The sequence below is a fragment of the Zonotrichia albicollis genome, chromosome 4, assembly GCF_047830755.1.
Source record: "Zonotrichia albicollis isolate bZonAlb1 chromosome 4, bZonAlb1.hap1, whole genome shotgun sequence".
In the NCBI taxonomy this organism is placed as follows: Eukaryota; Metazoa; Chordata; class Aves; order Passeriformes; family Passerellidae; genus Zonotrichia; species Zonotrichia albicollis.
The window spans coordinates 65,109,524-65,132,494 of record NC_133822.1 but is presented as its reverse complement, the minus strand read 5'-3'; positions in this window follow the sequence as shown (position 1 = coordinate 65,132,494).

Below are 22,971 nucleotides of genomic sequence, written 5' to 3'. Positions count from 1 at the left end.
AGCCTCTGAGTCAGCAGCTCACATTTCGCAGAAATTAGCATTTTGAGCCTAAGTGCTCCCACTGCGTGCTCGGAACCACCTTTCTGCATAGCCCACTGCCTGCTGTGCTCTGACTGTGCCTCAGAGCTTACACAATTGAAGGAGTAACAAACTGATTCACTGTAAATTAACAAAGTGCAGCCAGTCACGCCGAAGAGACATTTACCGCAAGAGCAGCCTCTGTCATGGAGGGGGTAGGAGGAGCTGACACACACAAATTATTGCAGAGAGACAAGTGTTTTCTACTGGGGCTGAAGGTGAAACACCTGCAAATGGGTCAGATGGTTTATTTCTTTAATAAATTAGGGCAAGCAGCAATCATTAATTAACACACACACAAAAAGAAAAGATTTTTTGGAATGACTTAATATTTACTTTTTATAATTTTAAAGTATTTATGCAGCAGTGTCACAATATAGCAGCAGCAGAGTTGCTAGTTCATAAAGAAGAATAGATAGCTTTTCACAGTTATACAGCATTTTTAGTAAAAGACCTGCTAGTTTTGATCTCTGCTGGTGCTCTGCCAGTCTTGAAAATGGTCACAATGCCCTGGAAACCGTTTTCTTCTACGCCCAGCTCCTTTGATAGCAGGAAGACACAGTGACACAGAGTGGCTCTACTCTGAGTGCCTCTGATAAATCCAAACTGTCAGACGCTGATGGTCAAAGGTAAATGGGACATCAAGGGGGAAAAAAAGAAGCGCCAAGGATAAAAGAAGCACTGACTTGTTTTGCAGTGCACTTGCAGTAGTGTTCCACACTAGTTTAGCTGTTCACATAGCACTGAACAGAAAAAAAAGGCTGCTATGCATACAGCATGGCCTCTTTTAGTTATTCTTTTGTGTGAAGTGGTTTACCACAGCTTTTGAAGGCAGATAAAATCTAGCATAAAGGTACATCTATAAAAAAATATTATTTTAAGCAAACTGAAATTATTAGCTAAAGTAATGCAGTTTACAAACAAAACCTGATCCATTGAGGATGATATATCTGAGGATGTAAAAAACAACACTTGGGTCAAAGGATGCCTCTTTAGCTCAAAACATAAAGCAGTGACCTGAAAACTGACAAGAAACTCAAGGAGAACGGATTTGAGGGAAAAGTGTTTGTAGAAGTAAAATGTACTACTGCTGCACTCAAAAGATCATAAGCCAAACTCAGTCTGGGATTTACCAGGTCTCTGAGGAGTATACAGAGGGTTGGTGCAAATGCAGAGCTAGAGAAAAATCTGCACAAAGCAGTATTGATTTTTTTTTGCTGACATATATGGCATTTTTAAGTCAGAATACTATGTGCAACAGTTTTTCCCAGAGAAGCAGAGTTTTGACTCACTATAAAAAGTGAAAGAGAAATTCCGTGAAGCTTCAGAAAAGGAGGCATCTTTCTATAATGTCCCCATCTACCCAACCTCATGTGTCATTGCTGTTTTCCATATTTTTTCCAGTGGTTTAAATTTAAGGAGTTTCAAGCTTCTTATTATTGTAAAAGGCATCGTTTGATCCATAAAACCCAATCATGTAAAATGGCCTTTATAGCCCAGTTAAAAGAGGACTATAGAGGCAAAAAACCTCAGACTACAGCTCTGGATAGTGGGCAACAATCAATTATTCATTCAGAAACATCCAGAGCTAATCAGATGATCTATCTGCATAACAAAAAAATCTGATGATTTGTCCTGTTTTTTTGAATGCATGATTCACGATTATATGATTACTCATGAGGCTCATGACAACATGACTTGATTCAATCCAAAAACAACCTTAGGAGGAACAGCTGAAGCATGTGGACCCTGATTCAAGCATATGTGCTTGTTTTAAAATATGAATAGTCCTATTTAGGGAATTTGATCAATCTTACTCCTGAAGTTATGCATGTTTACTCACAGCTTAACAAGAGAGATAAGCCACTTTAAACAGGATGCGTGATAATAAAGTGTCCTGGTACCTGCCAGGACAGAATTAAATTTTTATGGTACTCATGAGGATGCAAAGCCTGGAGTTAGTAAGCATGGCTAAGAGATGACTCTACACCACCTCACCCCATTGCAGGAGTGAGACAAATCTTTATTAGAGTTTGTTCTCACTCTATTCTCATTGTCCCTCTACTGGGTTTACGTCTTTATATATATCTTGTACCGGGAAGCCCAGAAATGGACACAATACACCAGTTATGTCTCACCAGTGCTGAATAGAGGGGCAAGATCACCTCCTTTAACCTGCAGGCAATACTCCTAAAGCAGCTCAGGGTACCACTAGCCTTCCTTATTGCAAGGGCACACTGATGGTTCACTTTCTACTTGCTGTCCACCAGAGAACCTCCATCCCTTTCCTGTCAATCCTGTACTGAACAGTTCACAAGGTTGATCCTCCTCAGGTGCAGGACTTGACATTTCCCTTCACTGAATTTCCTGGGACTCCTGTTGGTCCATTTCTCTGGTCTTTTGAGTTCCCTTCAAATGGCAGCACACCCCTATGGGGTACTAATAATTCCTTACAATTCTGTATTGTGGAAACCCAGGACACCGGGAATGTTTCTCTGTCTGTTCTGGGGTGTTCTGACCCCCAGGGGAGCACTGAATTTGACCCTCACTCATGGAGAAAGTTTCCTAGACTTCAAGGTATACTAGAATCCACAAAAGTGTGAAATAGATTATAGAGAGTAGTGTAGGTGTATCACTTAGGTGAGAAATTTATGTTTGGGATTTTCAGCATATTGTGGATGGAAGTAAGATGGAGGGCACAGGGTGTCATCCTGGGTTTCTTCTTCATGCTTCTTCTTCCTTCTTCTTCTTGGGTTTGGGTGGCATTTTGTAATTGGACAGAAAAGTCTGCATTGTGGGCTTTTTGGGATTAGTTGGGTTAAAAGGGAAAATAATCTCCGTGTCAGTTCTTAATTGGATAGTTTAATCTTAAAAGACCTTGTACCAAGAGGTTGTTGGCCACGTTGTGCCTTGCTAATGAAAAGCTGCCAAACTCACAGTAGTGAGGCTGTTACACTGATAAGAAATAATAAACACCTGCGTCCAAACATGAAATACCATCTCAAGTGCCTTCAATCCTGACCCAGAGAAACCAATTCTGTATCTTCTGCAAACTTCCTGAGGATGCTTTCTGCCTTATTATCAAAGTCATTAATGAAGATGCTAATCAGTGCCACTGATTACTCCCGTGGTATGCCACTATTGATGGGCCTCCCACTGGACTTTATGCCTTCTATCACAACACTTTGGGACCAGAAATTTAGGCTATTTTCAATCCACCTTTTTATTTATTTATCTGCTTGTCAATCAGGATGTTAAGGGAGACAGTGCAACATAAAAGATGAAATTAGCAAGTATGGATAGCAGTCATGAAATTATTGTTACAGCCAGCAACTAAAAACAGATCTAATATCTGGCTTTTCCAACAATCTTTTTTTTGAAACAGAGAAGCAGCATTCTGGAGCATATCTTGGGTGAGCTATAATAAAAGAACTGCAATCTATTACTGCACAGTAAAGCTAAACTTTCTGCTCTTACATCAGGGCAGATAACAAATAAACCTGGGTCAGCTGATTTGCCAGTGTGTGCACAACTGATAGCAAGATATGAATTTATTCCTACCATTAACAAAAAGATCAATGAAACCTAAACTGGCAACTTATTTAAAAAAAATTGTAATGCAAATAAAGCATAAGAAAAATGTAAAGAAGACACAAAGTAGCACAAAAAATGCAGAGTCTAATAAACTAGAAACAAAACCAGGTAGATTGAACCTTCATAACAAATCAGATTAGTTTCTCTTCTTATGAAATTTATCAACCATTGTTGTTTTCAAATCATGGTTCCTTTCATATTATGTGGCCATTTTTTCTTTCTGAAGAGTTGTTCTTTTTTTTATAGGCTTGGTAATTCCCTTGGAGAACATCCTACATGATTAATTTGTTCCTGACTTTCTTTGTCTCCATTAAAAAACCTAACATCACTGGTGACAAACTCAACACCATCTTTCTGGTGTTTGTTTCTGCCTTCTGCTTCTCCTTTGCCTGGGAGATACTTTAGAGTGTCTATGATTTTGAATATGGAATCTGCATTTTCTCCTGCTTGGGCTGAACATTCCATGCCTGTTGTATCACCTGCTATAATACATAGCATGTAAAACATAGTTTTATATTGTTACATATAATTACATGCTAATTACAATTACTGTGCAGTAAATGTCTATGTAATGGAAATATTTTTATCCTTCCTTGAAAAATAACCAGCCAACGAAGTACAGTGCTGTATCTAATAGACCATTGAACTACAAAAAGATAATGAGAAATGCACAGAGCAATAGCATAAATAGGGATATTTGAATCCTTCAGGATAATCGTATTCTTTACCATTTGTTTGGGTGTTTCCACAAACACTTCAAAAAAGCTTATGAACTGATATATCAAGAAGATTTACTGAAAAAAGGCTCATGAATGTCAATTGTCAGAAGAAAACTCAGAGCACTCAAACTGATTTAATCTGCATTGTTAATTTGCAAGTTCATGCCTTTTGTAATATCTTATAACAGCTCAATTATTAAAAATAAGATATCCATGAATGGAAGAAGATATTTTTAAAATTAAAAAGGCTTCTATATTTTATCTTCTGTATATATGTCATACTTTACCTTGAAAGTTTTGTTTTGTTCTTGGCCAGAATAAAGCATTTTGGCCACTACCTGTATGATCTTCGGGTTTCAAACACCTTAAAACCAACTATCAGTTGGTGTATTTATATATATATATATTTATCTGAGCAACAATTTGATAGGAGTAAATTTTACATAATTTAATTTTCCATGACAGATCTTTATCTCCAGTAGAAAATTATAACATTTAAGGGTTTGCAGGCAGATAAAATGGGTTTTCTTGCTGAGCATTTGGGGAAGAGGTTACAAAATAATTGTGGCAAAAATACTTGAAAAACTTACAGTCTTAAGGCCTTTCTCTATCAGCTAGATCCCTGTCTTACATTGCTCATGCACTTGAACTCTGGCATATATAAAAACATCTTCCAGAAATTAAAGGATCATTTCAGTCTTCACTCTGTCCTTAGCCTCTCAGCTTCTGAGCAGAAGTGCCAATTAGTGCCAAACACAGTGATATTCTGTGAATGCATTCCAATTAGAAACCATCAGTTCATTTGACAGAGACAATTAGTGCCAGTAGAAAGTACATTTAAGTTTCCAAGGAAGTTATTATTATATACTGTATGCCAGAAACTTCCTCAGAAGCCATTACTGTAAACAGTGTCAAGGAAATAGTGTAGAAAAGACAAATCAGTAGATCCAGGTCATTAGGAGCTACCTTTTTAAGGAAAAGTAATACAACAGTTGACTTGCTTTAAATAAGAGAATTTTTAAAAAGAGATTCTGAAGGAATTTTGAATATTTATGGTTAAATACATATCCCTGTCTGGAAGTAACTGGACAAAGATTTATAACCATCCTTAGGTCTTATCCTTCCTCTGATGTGAATTGATATGTAAATCTGGGACCTTAAATATAAAAGCTGATATTTTCCAGTGAACTACTATTAAAAAAAGTCATGTGGACTCCCAGAAGCATACACTTAAATGTTTGGGGAGTTTATTAGTTTTTGTAGGATTTCTGTCTGCTTCTTTTCTGAAATAGATGACCTGTCATTGCATTGTATATTAGGAACTATGGTTTTATCAACACATAAGAGTTATTCACATATTCTTTCATCCATATAGCACAGTCAACAACTGCATATGGTACACTGAGAAAATAAATTATATATCCTTTGCTAAAGCAGAATGAGCTTGTATTTTATATAGTGGGTGTCCTTTCTTTAAAAGGAGATGCTTGGGACAAGAATAGTTGGCAATAACTGACCTTCAAGACAGGAAGAGAGCAAATCTTACCTCTAGCTCATATGGTGCTCTATTTTGAAATAAAATGCTTTAATAGGATGTTAGATAATTGGAAGCTGAGCTCAGTGTAAGTCCATTCATGATTTATAGTCCAGATCAGCACTTTTGTACTTCTTTTTCAATGACACTTTGATATTGCCTTTGTAATTTTTGTCACTACTTATGGAAGTTACACATCTCTTTTGGGTCAATGAAAGAGCATGCCGCCTAAAAGCCAGCAACAAACTGAGAATGGACTTAAACAAAAGATTTCATAAGTTAAACTGTTCAGGTAAGTTGATTGGACAGATTGGCTGACATTTTCTTATCTGCAAGGACAGAGCAGCATTAGCAAAGCTCTGCAAAGCAATGGGATTTGGGTGCATTACCAGGCAAGGTGTTATCCTGCAAACCAGAGATATCATTAAAGTATAATAACTTTTTAATGTCTTCAAATTCTGTCTTGCATTTAAGAATTAAAAAAATGTTTGCCCTACTTTGTCTTGCACCACCCTTTCCTCTTTCACCCAGCCGACTTTTCAGAATGTTTCTCTTTAGATGTATCCCCATTACACTTGCTTTGGGCATTTTCTTGCTATTTTAAGGAAATAATTATGGGTGTTGAGGAAAAATTCTCATCTAACCTGAGTAACATAATTCACAGGAAAACATACAGATTTAAAAATTTTAGTGAAGACTTATCCACACAGATAGACAAAGGTTTAACTTCAGCAGAAAGGAGTACACTGATTTACAAATGAAATTTTGTTGTCAAACAAGCAGGAAAATATTGGTACATTGTACAAATGTTTGGTAGCTTGCAGTTTTGGAATTTAATATTAGTTTTTTGAATCTAACAAGGAAAGATATCTACATAGGACTGCCATATTAAATACCAAAACATTACTTAGAGCAGAAAACAGTTTGCTTCCTTTCCTATTCCTGTAATTGTTGCATTAGTATTCTTTATTTCTGTGACTATTTCAGTATGAGATGTGTAATTGCTTCCTGGCAAGCATTCTTAAACTAAGAAAAATCCAAGTTCAGTGTACTGGGAATACTACAGTCTTGAATTTGATTAGTGTGATTCCTTACAAGACACTGCATTCACCTGTTTCCACATCTTAACTTCCAGTCCTCAATCTGAAGGAATCAGTATTTTCTGTAACCTCTGATCTGTGAAATGATGACAAATTCTACAATAGCTTTTTGGGGTTGGTTTTGTTTTCTTTTTTAACAGTAAACCCATTAATTCATTAGCAGAATAATTGTTCTGCTCTGATTCAATACTTGTGTTTCAGAAAAAGAAGGAGGTTTGATCTGCACATTTGCTTGGCTTTGTAGGTACATGGAGTTCTGGCTGATCTTCCACCACCATCTGCTCAAGTGCTTTTGTGTGTCTGTGTCTGCAGGAAACTTTTTTTTTCCCCTCCCTATTACTGTAATTACTTTCCTATTCCAAGGAAGCTGCCATTTATGTACTGGTCCACCTCTTCCACTATTATACACTGATACCACATGATCTAAGACATTTACATTATAGACATAATAATCTGAAATGTGGTTGTCAGAACTCCATTTATAGTTGAAAGGTAAAAATAGGGCATTTCTGCCATATCTCATCCTCATGCTTATGTAAAACCTAAAAATAAGTCGCATAAATTACAATTTAGAAGTTCCTATTTTTCTCCAGTGAGTGACTAAAAAGGGAGGCAAGGATGACTAATTCAAATACAGCCCTCTGCTTTGCAGATGTTGAAATCAAATAGCTAATGTACATATTTTATTTACTACTGATCTCGTACTGCGTTTGCTTATTCATATATGAAGAATTTTAAGATAATCCTTAATGACATATGCTAATTTCTTTTTTTCCCTCTTCTTTCTTTCTTTTTTTCATACTGGAGAGGAATAGTCAAGCCAATTCTTTCCCAGATACCATCTCTTTTTTTAAAGCTTTCATCATGTAAGTAGGAGTTATTTGCTTCAGTCACTGAGATTATATCAAGAAAGCTTAGAAGGCATTTTACATTACCAGTGCAATTTTGAACACCTTCTCTACTTGCTGATGAAGTTGGACAAAAGACACCACAAGAAATTTTGTTTAACATTTAATACTAGATTAATTTACTATGGTGGAAAGCCAGTGATCAGGTAAGAGGCAAAAGCAGAAGGCAACAATAGATTTACATTTAACTTCTGAACAAAATGCTCATCTTGATTGGCCTTCCTCAAGCCTTTGATGGTAACACTAGATGTTTTCTAGAGATGTTTTCTAGAGGTGTGGGGTTATTGTTGCAATTTATTAGTACTAATTTGTTACCATACTATTTCTGACCAAAGGATAGTCCCACAAGAAAGAAAGCTGTAATATAGGAAATTTAATCAGTTGTAATTTTTATCCCTCTTTCCCAAAGACTTCAGTTTAAGGACTATTAATGTTATGATTTTAAAAACTCATTAACTGAGACATTTCCATTTGATATTCAGGCTTTAAGAAGTGAAATGGACTCTGAACATCCAGTTTGCTATTTCTCCTCAGAATACAATATATAGGCAGAGCACAGTGTAATTAGCTGTTCAGAGTGTATCAGCTGGTAAAACATCCTGCCACTTCATACACTGAAGATGAAGGATATAAATTACATCATGTTAAAATACAATGCAAGAGGACACTCATAGAAATAGATGACAGACTTTGCAAAAAAATAATAAAAAGTGTTGTATATGATTGCAAGGATGACCTGTTGACCCAGACTCCTTCACCTACATTGTGCTTTATGAAAATATGGAAATTCAGGAGAATTCTGGAAATGTGCATCTATAATAACATCCTCTGAAATATCATCCTTTAGCAGAAGTGAACATAATCTTATTTGCAGCTTGCTGCTTCTCAGGCTTCCAGATTGTTTGATTACTGTTGAGAACTTAAGGATGATATTTCTAGACTGTCTAATTATGGTTTCTTATGACTGTAGGAATAGGCAATATATAACCCTAAAAAAATCTAGTGCTCACAGGATCAGTTCCATAGAACTCACATGAATAATATTTTAGTACCAACCAAATGAATTGTTCAACTTCAGGCACAAAATTATGAGATACAGCAGCTCAGGGTTCCACTTGATTCCTAATATAAAATTGTTTCACTCATTAATCACATAGCTTCAAGAGGTCAACATTTATTGAATGATGCCGAGAAAACTTACTGAGAAAACTAATCATGGTCTAAAAGTAACTGCTGTGAGTAATGTGATAGATATTTCAAAACACTGTTAAACATGGTGTGTGAAAATGTAAAATAAGGATATTACAACCATCTAATGACCTCCTAGGATTATTGAAGGCAGGAAACTCATCTTATGTGAAATGATCTTAAAATCATCAATGCTGTGATGATTAAAAACATAGTATAATGCTTTTCTTTAAGATAGAATTTAAGAAAATTATCACATAACCCTAGAGAATAGGGAGAACTCCTCTCTGGTTGTACTCTGCAATTTGGCAGGTCACTCTTACCAGAAAATAAAAAGACTAATGGCAAGAAAGATTAAAGCACCAAAACAAAGAATGCTTAATGAAGTTGGTTTTAAATCACAGTACACATCAAAGCCATCTATCCAGGTGAAATGTGTATTGTACACATATTCACAATATACGATAATGTAATACATTGGTGTGCTTTGCTTGAATTGATTTACAAAGGAAGGCAAAATTGAAGGAATGACACACCAAAATTTTAGACAAAATTGCAGAGAAGGGAAAGTAACATGGAAGGGAAATAAAAGGAAGAAAAGAGAGGAAAAAAAAAAGAAAAGGAAAGAAAACGGGGAAAAGGCAGAGATTATGTAATACAGAGGAATAGAAGGCACAAACACATGCACAAATGACAAAAAGGAAGAAAACTAACAATCAGTTAAACAGGAAGAGAGAGAGGAAAAGCCATGAACAAAAAATGAAGCAAATTGAGGAATAAAAGATTGCTGGGATCACAGTCCCACCAACCTGTGAATTTTGAATGGGTACCAGCCACATGCTGGGAGAAGGCCAAAGAGTTGCTTGGCTAAATGAGAAGCAGTTGGCATCCTGGTATTTCACATGTGATGAGCATTCAATATGTGACACTTGATCTTATGCCAGGGACATGCTATGGTTTGAAATTTCTAGCATCCAATCAGGATACCCACTGACAACTTTCTTTTATCATATTAATCACATGTCCTGCACCAAAGAATACTTAATCCAGATACACATGAGTTTAGATGCAAAAGAACTCAGACTGTTTTAAACAGCTGTTCAAAATCAGTTCATAAAAAATAAAGTCTATTTTGGGCAGAAACTTGAAACTTTTTCTTAGATCAAAGTGCTTCACTCATTCCATATTTATATTCTTTAACAAAAAATTCAGCTCAATCAGGAACAGGTTTTTTTAATTATAGGTTTATTTGATAGCCCTCACACAGGTATGGCTATCAGAGATGGCACTAGAAGTGCACTCACTTGTATTTGGCAACCTCTGAATTTAGGATGTTGTAGTGCTGACTCATCCTATGATTCTAACATCTTTCATCAATTAGAAAGGCATGGTTTTAGCTTAATCATCATTCCTTTACTAGAGAGTACATTTCTGTTCAGTGAGTAATATGTATGCCTTTGCAATATGTGATTAAAAACTATGAAGTTGTTATATACATTTAAATACTAAGATTTATCCTGAGCCAGGTTTAAAATGATGCTTTAAAATATCTCTTTCCTAAGATTAAAAGAAGGTAAGCAAAAGTAGGATGAGATCTATTTAAATTTTCTTATCCTACATGTTCTTTTCTATACTTATGCAAAAATGACTGCTTTAAATCTCTTGCTTGTTAATTTTTGCTAAAGAAACATGTCTGCTAATTAATAGTTGCAAATAGTTCAAGCCAGAAAGATGGCCTATGATTCCCTAGTTACAAGCTGCTTGGCATAGGGGCACTAGTTTGTTAACATATTCTTTCCTTCTTATCTTTTGATTTATGTAAGGTTCTGAAAGCACTCACTTCTTCTGCGTTGCAGAAATATTGCAGAGACCTCTGTGAGCATTTATCAGAAGACTTATTCACATGAGAAAAGCTTCTACATTAATATTTGGTGGAGTCATCTCATAATACTATTTTTGTTGCAGAGTATCTCTAATTAGGACATTACCTACAGAAATATTAAAGGTGTTGAATATTAGGAACAATCCAACTGGGATAACACCTGCCAGCCCTACACTGGCCTATTCACCAGTCCTCAGAAGGGACTTTCTTTCAAATGCCTGCTTAGGGTTAAGAACTAAATTGTAAAGTTAATGAACAATTCATGTGAGAAAATATTTTAGAGGATGCAAGCCAGTATTTCAAACCCTTTAAATGAGATGACAGAATAACAGTTCAAATTTTGCTGCTCTGGAATCTACCTATTTTTGTTGTGTTAATTCTAACATGAGCAAATCCCCCCTTTTTTTTTTTCATCTAACACAGGACTCCAGGAATATTTGCATGTGGGATTTTCATTCAGGTCTCTGAACTTAGCATGAGGTGCAATTGTGAATATGTTTATACAGGCAATTTGTGTCTATCACAGAAAGGTTTGTCTTCACCTCCACAAGTATTCTGGAAAGCAGATGCAGTCACTGGAAATTTATCTCTAGAATTCTTTACTTTTAGATGCATATAAATATCTTTTGGCCCATTGGATAAAATTCATAAAACAGTAAATGTAATAATCTAAAATATAGAGTGAATTTTATTTTCCTAATAAAATAGTCCCAGTCCTTATTGTACACTTACATAATCTGAGTAGTTTTTAATCTATTGTACTGATTTTTAACATCCAAAGAAGATTAAAATGAAAACTAACTATATAAGCCACCTTTTATAATTTAATGGTCTTTTAACACTTTAGTAAGAACAAGCACATTGTAACTGCACCTTTTAAAGTAGTGAATAAGACTGTGTAGGGAAGGGGATGACTATATTCAAAGGAACATTGGTAAAAGATTCTGTGAGCTCATTATTCTACAGAAAATGAAGCAACCGTATTTCATACCACAAGCCCTGCTTTAAAAAGTACAGTGCTTTTATTCCCCCAGTGATTTTGATAAACATCCTACACCATGGTGATTACAAGCATGTGACCACAACAAAAGTCTCATATGACTCCCAGGGGCAGCTCAGCATGAGTAAGCAATTCCTAGCATAGTCCAAAGCCACATTCCAGTAAGAGATTACAGTTTTTGTACAGCCTCATGATTCCTGCCACTCCCCATCCCCCAACAAAAACATCATTGTCGTTATTTCCTCTACATCAGGAGATTAATGATTATCACACCTAACATTAACAATTCTTAGGAATAAGAAATAAGGCCATTTTCTATTTTGGCCCTGGCTGATGAAAAACATGTGCTAATGGCCCCAGATAAACTGAAAGCTTCATTGAATCCAGAATGCCATAATGCATTTGGAAACAAGACAAAGTGTTTCCAAGAAAGACATGCTTTTACCCATCACAAATAACCCAATTAACTGAGTGCTTTAGAGGGAAACTCATAGAAAGTCAGGATTTTGCTTCCAGTGAATACACAAGATTTCCCAATTCATAGTTCAAGCCTGGACAAATGAAAATAAACTCAAAGGCTCTTAACAATAGCTGGCTTTTTAGAGGACTCTTATGAGACCACCTGCACCTTGTCCTGTCCTTACCTTTTAAATAAAAAAAAAAAATAGCCAACAAAACAAAACCAAAACAAACCAAAAGAGTCTTAGTATATGCTGACATCCCAGTTCAGGTCAGCTGTTGGTCTGCTTTGATAACTCTACTGCACAAACTTGAGCTTACTGAAGAAATAGCAGACTGTTTCTCAAATCAAGCTGCTGGCCCAGTGTCACAGTGCTGCTGCCATGCTGTCTGTGCTGGTTCATCTACATTGAGCTGTTTCATTCCATGTGAATAAATACAACTAGTCTGGACAGCTGTATTCTGCAAATGTAGCAAGAGAACATGCAAACTGCCTGAACCATAGTTAAAACACTATACATTTTTTTGACATGAAGAATAACTTACATAATATTTAATGTCACCTCTCATTAAGACCATGTTATGCCTCTGATGTAGGGTCTGAACCTGCATAATGCTCATCAATTAGGAACTATTTCTTTTCAATGAAATTGCCACCAAAGAAGCTTTTTCCACATCTTCTCTTTGCAGCCACAAAATAGTGAATGATTTGCCATTTCCAGCACATCTTTGACACCCTACATCCACTTATCCTTCTGAGAGAGTAAGTTTGCACATTCATTTCCACAAATATCTCCTTGTGTAAGACTTCCTGGTGACACTTGCAAATTTTAAAGTATGGCCTAACTACCAACATTTTTGTTCACTCTGCCTTCAAGGTTTACATATAGCAATGTCTCAAAATCTATTTCAAAGCTTCTCCTGGAGTCCAAATGGGAAGCTCACCTTAAACTTAACTCATGTTACACAAACTACCAGAAAATTTTTCTTTACAGGGGTTTTCATGAATACATGGCCAAAAACTAAGAATCATGTAATTGTAGAATTGTCAAGGTTAGAACAGACCTTTAAAAGCATTCAGTTCAACCATCCACCCAGCACTACCACTGTAACTCCTAAACCACTAAACCACCACACAGTGCCAGATCCAGAGAAACACTGTCAGGGATGGTGGCTCCACCACCTCCCTAAGTAACCTGTTCCAGTGCATGACCACCCTAACAGTGAAGCATTTTTTCTGTAATCCGTTCTGAATCTCCCCTGTCTCAGCTTAAAGCCATTTCCTCTGGCCCTCTCACTGAAGGCCCGGTAGAAGAGACTGGGCCACACCTCAGCACAGCCTCCTTTCAGAGAGCTGCAGATGGCAATGAGCTCCTTCCTGAGACTAAACAAACCCGGCTCCCTTAGCTGCTCTTCTCAGGACACATTTCTAGATTTTCATGAGCTCTGTTGGCCTTTGCTGGACAGATTCCAGCACCTCAAAGTCCTTTGTAAAGTGAGGAGACATCACCTCTAGTACACTATTTATCTGTTGCCCCACTGGGCTCTCTGTCCTTGCAAGCAGTCAGTGCTCTCCGGATTAAATCAAATTGGTGCAGTTTCATGATATTAAAAAATGGTTTGTTCCTCTTCTTTTTTGGCTCTACACATTGAAATAGATACCATTGTATTCTTGCAATGTTTCTCATTAATATAGATAATAATATAGAGAGATTTTTTCATTGTGCCTATTTGCTTTGAGGTTTGGGCAGAGTTTTTTGAATTAGTGTTTTAGGTTCGTTTTTTTTTTCTCTTTTACTTAACAGACATATCCTTTTTTTCTTGCTATGAATATTTTACAATGTGGTAATAACATTCCAAATAGAACTAGGGATCACTCTATCAGTGTCTATATATATGCTGACAAAGAAATTATAATTTCTGTTTTGTATATTGCAGAGAGTAGCTTAGCACAAATATATGGATTGCCTGACACAATGTGACTCTAGGCTATACATTATGTCATTAAGTAATGGTTGTAGGTTAAATGCTTGATGGGAATAAAGAGGTGAAGTTGTCAAGAAGGGTCTGATAGTTACACTGGACTCTTCCAGGCTCAGAGGCAGCTGAGTTTCATTTGTAAGTGGGTGCCATGTAACGTCCTAGTACAATGCTAGAAGGAAGGCAGGACAGAGAAGGAGGCTGATGAGTATTATCTTGATTTCTAGTCCCAATATTGATGTCCCTGTGCCTCTGTTAGGCACAAAAATTAATTATAAAACACTTATTAATCACCCAAGGTGTGATTATTGACTAATTAAATTGACATTAAGTTTCTCTAATTGGACGGTGTTTGGGAAGCATTTCAAATATCAAGAGAACTGTATTAATGAAAGAGCTATTAATCATTTGATCCTGTGGGCTCAACAAATGACCATAATACACATCCCTGGTTATCTGCATTTAAGCACCCAGGTAGTCACATTTACTTTAATAAAACTTAATGATATTCTTTTATTCAGGCATTTACCTTGACCTGCTAGCCTTGAAATGTTTTACTTACCTGTGCTAATCACTTGACCTCCTCTCACCTGTTTGTCTTGTTTCACTTGCCCCATGAGATCAGAAGGAGAAGAGGCTCATGAATAGTTTGGGATTTGACAAGAGAAAACAAGACCTTAAAGAAGACATTAAAAGAAGCTGCTGGCATCAAAAAACAACCAACATTCTAACCCTTGGCTCTGCAGGACAAAACAATAGCTGAGCATGACAGCCTCACTGTGCTTTAAGTATTCTCACTATGTTCCTTGAACAAAATTGCTATTCAAAGAAATGGAAATTTCCTGAAAAAGAAAATACTGTAAGAATATATTTTTGAACCCTTGAGGCTGAGTTAGTGACTGATGCATTTTTAGGAGCACTTTTATCTTTATCCTATAAATAGTAGTTTTTGCAGGTGTGTTTTTATTTAGTCATATGTAAGAGTGGATGATCTAAAAAACGTAACTAATCTCAGATGGAAAACTATTTTTCTTAAAATATCTTGACAGGATTGTGATAGTTTAATGTTAGTATTGAGATACAGGTGAGTGTTTTCATACCACTAGAGAAACCAAGATTTGATTTTAATTTTATCAAACACAATGACATAGCATTGCTGCCTGAAAGAGTATTCATTATTAGAAATAGGAGAACAGATGAAAATTCTGATGTTCTGTGCTTTTTTCAATAAGTTTTTACTTCAGCATATAATCTTTGTAGACCTTTTCATCATTATCCTGAATTAGATTGTGTATATCTAGAATAAAAATTTTAAAAGCATATAAAAGCAGAATGGTTGGCTGTTTCTTATTCTGCTTAAAATATTTTATTTTCACACTGATTATGAATAGTATGAAAACTGTTATTTGTAAAAGGAGTAATACTGAAAGAAAAATATCTAATTACCTACAGGAAGAAGTGATAGGAGTTAATCCAATAGGGAAATGGAGAGAAGACTGCCATAGCTTCACATTCACAGGTGCAACCAGGAGTGAGGCTGAGCCTGGTCTCCAATAGCCACACATGTGCGCACAAACACAACAAGTTTGTGTATATATTTGTGTATATATATATGTATATATATAGTTCCCATCTCTGACTAATGAGAATAAAGGTCAATTAGTAAAACACTTCCTCTGTGTGGGTCCCTCCAGCAGCTGGGCTCAGACTCTGCAGCAGCTCCCCCTGGGTCACAGGTCTCCCTATCACTGACACCTGGACACACGAGCCTGCAAGGCCACAGCCTAGTCCAGCTGCTGATCCTCAGAGCACCTTTGGTAAAGCACAGACACTGGCAGACAGACACATGATCCATCTCTCCAGTAACTTGCCTGAGTGGGCATTCAGTCTACCCAGTCCCTGGGTTTCACTCTGACTTCATGCACAAATGCATACAAACAGGCCGCTCCATAGATGATTCCCACTTCTGGTCTTAGCCAAACTTCAGATCTCATGGTCTCTACAGGAGTTGGCCTGGACCTCCAGGTCCCTCCAGTACCAGTTCTCAGACCCACTCTCCAAGATCTGACCCAGCCTTTTGGCTACTCCAGAACTCTTGGCCACTCTCAAATCTCTTATCCTGCTGGCTTGCTAGACCAGCTAGATGTTTCTGGAAACTGCACATGGTGACATGCATACCCACACTACACGCACACTCCAGTTCCTCTAGGCAATGGAACCACAGATGCATGGGTCTCTAGACTTGCTGCCCTACCCAGTGACTGGTACCTAGACCTCCATGAACAGACATGAGCACAGAATGGAGTCTCCTCAAGATAGTTACAGAAGATTTTAAAGATCAGGCATAGGGCATGGCCATGCAAACACACTGACCAGTCCCTCTGCAAGCATTCAGCTGGCTTCTTTTACCCTGACCCTGTTTTCCCATGCTTGCTCCTCTTCAAACTACCTTAATTCCTTCCTTTGTTAACTGTTGGCTCTTTTCCCCAAGTATGCCAAGTGTTGCCCAAAATGCTCTTCCACAGCATCCCATAATGAAGCCCATAATCGTGTAGCCGTAGCCCCTATCCCCATCTCCAGTGTAAAAGACTTTCCTCAGAAAAAGCCTCTCCCTTTGTGCCACACCCCCCAGGCCCATGGACCTTCTTGGTGTTCCCCAGCTGTCGCTGTTCCACTGGGCTCCTTTGTGCTCATGTTCGCTCAAACAACCTAATAGAAAGATTTCTCCTTGGATAAGAGATGATTCTCTACACTCCTGGAAAGAAGAGGAATGAAGATGGATCAGTTTTCACAACTTTATTTATTAGGTAATTTGTCTAGTTCCTAGGTCAAGCTAATGGACCTGCTTCAGCTTTTTTTGTACTCATGTTTTAGTCCCTGGGGAGGCAAGGAAGGGGTAGGTCAGACATTTCACAATTTGAGTAGCCAATACACAATTTTATACAGCTCTCTGCACTACTATATGCTTCTTATGTAGTGTTTGCCAGATCAATAATCTTCCTTGCCTCTAAATTGTTTTCTCCTTTTCCTGAAAAGTGGAAATATTAAACTTATGTAACATGCATTGAGGGCAACCGCCACAAATTAAAACCATGACACCAATATTAGAATAATATATTCATTGTTATTTGTGTCACTACTTAGCAGTGGCATAACTGGTGCACATACCCAGTGAAGGAAAGTCTCCACCCTAGATAATTTATCCCATTAGATAGGAAAATTAGTCAGGCAGGAAAACAGAGGTGGAGTCTTGCTTAGCAAGTCAGTGGCAGAAGTGAGACAATATGTTTTAAAAAGATGGGCTGAGCCTCAGGAAGTTTAAGGGATCTCCTTGAAGATGTGGAAGTGCCTTAGAAAAGGAGAAAGAGGAAGTCAGATGATCTTAATATCTTCAGAGCATATTGTTAGATAAGATAATTTCGTAAAAATTATTGAAGGTGTGTATTTTCTTTTATATTATTACTTTTAGTGGTTCTAGTTGTATTTGGTTAACTATTGCTATATCATTAAAGCACTGTTAAACCTTTAAAGAATAATGTAAGTTTTACTGATAGAAATTTGCATTTTTGTGTCTTTTTAATGAAATGTTTGCTATTTATTTATATATATTTAATTCTTGTACATAAAGGAAATAGCTGTGCATGGTTTATTAATCCACACAAGACAAACAATATAAATTTAATTTATAACTCATTTATAGATAGACTTATTGAAATTTAAACTCTAGTTTGTTTGACTTTCAGTGATAGATTTTCCCATCACATTCATTCTAATACTTCTATTATGTGTCTGTCACTTTTGCCTTGTTTTCTTTTCAACTCAAAAGCCTCTCTTCTAATTCCTTTATTTTTCTACCCTTCTTTTTCTGAGCTTACCTTTGGTCCCTGGTCACTCTTCAATTTCTTGTGCATCACAGTCTTCTCCTTCTTCCAGATGCTTATCAAAATGAACCTTCCAAAAAGCATTTGAGGAAATATTGTTCTTTAATTCCTTAAACGTTACACTCATCTTTACTCATATTTATTGTCTGCATTACTAGATTTCCATGTCCTGTCTGTTAAAAATTTTTTGAGATTCCCATCTCCTTCAAAAGACTAGCAGTGGGCTGTATTTTATTTTGCTTTGTTTAGCTTTATAACTAGTAACTGTGACATAAAAAACATAGTAGATGAAAACCTGGCCATGATTAGAAAGTTTTGCCATTAATTAAATTCATGCACCCTGCCAAAGTAAATAAATAAATAATGTCCTATTCTGACCCCTGACAAAAGAACTAAGGATTTGGGATTACAGTTGGTACAGATCAATGTGAAATCAGTGTCTGGCCAGGTAAATCATCTAGTTTGGTTGCAAATCTGTTGTACCTGAGGGCAGAACTTCAGATCTAATTTCACTGCTATACAATGTAGAATAACCTTCCTCCAAGCACTGCTATAAAATTAAACTTTCATAATATAATACTATTTATAGATGGAATTTTAATTTAGATGCTGTCATGCAAACAAGAACTGCTATCATTAAAGAGAAGGTTCTTTAGCATCTATAATAGTTTCTTAGATGGAAGGAGATGCATTTGGCTAAAAGTTTGCTTCAGATTTGCTTCAAGTTGGAGGACCATCCCAAGCCTTTCAGTTACTGTGCTGGGTTAGGCTTGTTCAGCAGCCAAACTCTCCTCAGAGGGGCAGGGGGAGGATGTGAGATGTCAAAGATCCTGGGTCAAGATACAGACACAGACAGGACCTACCAAACACCATGGCAAACAAAACAGACTCAGTTTAGAGAAAGTTAGCAGAACTTATTGAAATAGATTTCGGGAGTAAGAAACAAAGACAAATATTGAAACAACATCTTTCTCCCCATTCACTCTTTTCCTCCTGACTCCTCTACACCCCCGAGCAGCATAGAGGGTGGGAATGGGCACTTGGTCACTCAGTAAAACATCATTCTCTCTGCTCCTTGCTCTCTTTTCACCTGCACTAAAGGGGCCCCTATATAGACCATTTCCCCCTGCATGGATGCTTCCAGTAGCTGGAGTTCTCCAAGTTAATCCTGCTGTAGTGTAGGATTTCCTTGGGCCTCAGTTCCTGCAGGAAATCCATCTGCTCTGCTCTGGTCTCTGCAGGGCAATCTCTGCTTTGGCACTTGGGCACCCTCTCCCTCTTGTCTGATCTTGCTGTCTGCAGGGGCGTTTCTCACATGTTTTTCCTTCTTCCTCTGCCTTTGTGGCATTTCTTTGTCCTTCCTTAAATGGATTTTCACACCATTATTGCCTTGCAGTGTGTGAGCTGGGGCTGGCTGGGATGGGACTCGTCCAGCCCAGGGCAGTGCAGGCCTCTCTCAGGGAGCCCCGACCCCTTGTGCTGTGCTGGCTTGCAAATTAATCATTCCCTTTTCCCTATCAGCAAAGTTTAAATTTGTATACTCAGAAATTTCATAGTATTTACATCTACATAAGGAATGTGTAAAATTATGGGTGTATTTTCCATATTCTTTAGTTTCAGAATTATTCATGAACTTCTTAAGAGCTTCTCACGATGCAGTTATTTTAAGCCCTCTGGAAAGTCACTTGGGTTTTTTTAACAGTGATGACATTGAACCTTCATGAGGAGAGTGGTACCTGACTCAGGTTATCTTTCAGATAATTGTAAAAAGGAGGTAAACTGAATCTCAGCAGAAATATAGGCATTAAGTAAATTATTGCTAGAAAGTAAACCATTTACTTCAATAAGTGTTTGGGAAACTACCCAGCCCTACACTACAGGAGCTAAATATAACCAACAATTAAATTTCACTAATTATATAGAGTATTCCAACAGGTATAATGCATGAGACCTCAAGCCACGTCTCAGTACTATTTTTATCCTTCCAACATGCATCTTTTATCAAGCATTTTATCTTTTCAACACTATACTTATTGTAACATTTTTTCCTTCATCTATGTCTTTTTTAAAAGATTCTGAAGTTACTAGAGCTGACTAATAAAGTTTAGGGCCACATAGTCAAAATAATTTAGAAAATAGTTTTTTAAATCCCAACATCAAGAAATTCTGTGTCAGGAAGAACAAACTTTGCTCAAAATGTAAAAAGCTGCAGAATAGTCTTGGGATTTTCTTTTAAAATGAAGTCTTCCTACAGTAAAAGTTCCATGAATCCCTTATGTCTGTGGGTGTTTTCTTTCTTAATTTTTCAAAATAAATATATCTTTGAACATTCATGTTGAAAAATTTTGTCATGTCATATTATTGAAAAATATTATTAATAAATTCTTCAGCTCATGAGAATACATCACCTGGTGATATTTTATCATTGATTTAACAAGGGGTTTTCTTTAACAGATTTTGGATTCTGTAGGTAAACAGGATTTTGTAGAGAAATGGAAGCAAAAATGAGGCAAGTATATGGGAACAGTGTGCAAGTGCAGAAAGTTAAAAAAAACTATAAATCCAAAATTGAAAAGGTCTCTTTGGCACATCTGCCCAAAAGCTTTCATTTGTTTGAGTTTAGAAAAATTTGGAATATAAGGAAAGAAATCAATACTGTTAAGGAAAAACATTACCACAACATTAACTTATCTCTAGTGCTTCTGTCCAGTGCCATAAAACTCTGATAATGCCTGAAGTTTGAAAATAGTGAAGCTTTTCATCACAGAGCCTAAATGCTACATTTAGCTTTCTATCAAGCTATGCCTTCAGGTACAAGCTTCGCTTCATTTACTGTTTGTTGCAGCTTACCAATTCAACAAATAAGTTTGCTTTGTCTGCACCTCCACACTGTTGCTGTTCATTCTGAAAGGCAACCAGGGCCTCTAACAGCTTGAGACACACTCCTATTTGGGCTACCATAGCAACCAGAATGTGTATTAAAGTGTAGGTCACATGGCTTAGTTTCCTAAGGCTAATTAATTTCACTAATTATGGCCTCATACCAGCTGCAGAATGTGTTGGTGACCCAGTGAAATCAGCTGTAGACAACTGTTTTCCATACTCTGGTAGTACGACCTCACCATGTGGAAATATTAATGTAATTACGAGAATTGCATGCAGTATGTACAGAAAACAAATACTACTGCATGATTAGAGACTGGACTGTGGGACCTTGAACATTTTTAATGTAGATGTTTAAATCTTCTTTATTGCTTTCTCTATCATATGCCAGTATTAAATAGGTTATAAAGAGCTGAGTAGTTAAGCTTAAAATATTGCCATTGAAAGGTTGTTTAATTCACCAGCTTTACAAAGGATTTATGAAACACTTATCACTTAGGGCAATGCATATATACACATAAATATATATTTAGTATAGTAGTCTCTAGAAAACAAGTAAAATCAAAACAGCTTCTGCTTGTTATTTTTTCTATATTGCAAAACTAACATTTAACTGAAAATCAGAAAATATTTTATGCCACAAATAAGATTGACTGTATTACACATTACAAGGCACTAAGTCTCTCTTCTTTGCCTGTACAATAGAGTTAATTTTAGCCCCCACTAAATATGCAATTTGATCTGTGATTTAATAGAAAAGCAGGTGTCTACCTAGGCTTTGGGGAGCAATTAACAATTCATTTTATATAAAACCATGGTGTCTCACTGGTAAAACTAATTGAAGTAAATAAGACATTTTCAATCAGCTAAGAGAAGGCATTAAAACAACCTTGCAAAATTGTCATGACAAATTACTAGCCAAAGCACAAAACCTTCTCAGGCGGCCTTTACCATGGTGATTGATGAGAATGAAAAATTAATGAAATCTTACTGGCCTGTCAAAAGAAAAAATTGCTTGCCTGACTGAATAGCATTTTCTGAGGCAACAATAAATTATAGAAAATTAATAAAATACACAAATGTATTTTATTTTTTAGCATAATTATTAAAAGTGCTGATTGTCCTACAGTGGGGAAAAAGTGCCAAATTCTACTCGCAAGCCCTCAGGACACAGACTGGTTTGAGAGTAGCATTACAAAGTCAGCAAAAGGTTATATTCAGGAAATTGTACAATTAGGGTGGGCACAGAAGAGAAAACTTGTTATTAGGAGTACCCCAGGCATTGCCCCCAGAATGGGAGGTGTACAGAAGGACAGAAGGACCCCAGGCATTTCCCCCAGAATGGGAGGTGCACAGAAGGACAGAAGGACAGAGGACCCCAGGCATTGCTCCCAGAATGGGAGGTGCACAGAAGGACAGAAGGACAGAAGGACAGAGGACCCCAGGCATTTCCCCCAGAATGGGAGGTGCACAGAAGGACAGAAGGACAGAAGGACAGAAGGACAGAGGACCCCAGGCACTGCCCCCAGAATGGGAGGTGCACAGAAGGACAGAAGGACAGAGGACCCCAGGCATTGCCCCCAGAATGGGAGGTGCACAGAAGGACAGACTGGCTCTTCAGCCCTGGCTCTGAAGAGGAATGGTCCCCAGCCCCCTACACTGTTCCCGTGCCCATCAGTTTGATCATAACCCATCACAGATTTTCTCAGAGGAGGGTCTGGGTGGAAAAGCAATGTTTAGCAAGGTACAGGCTCAGAATAATCAG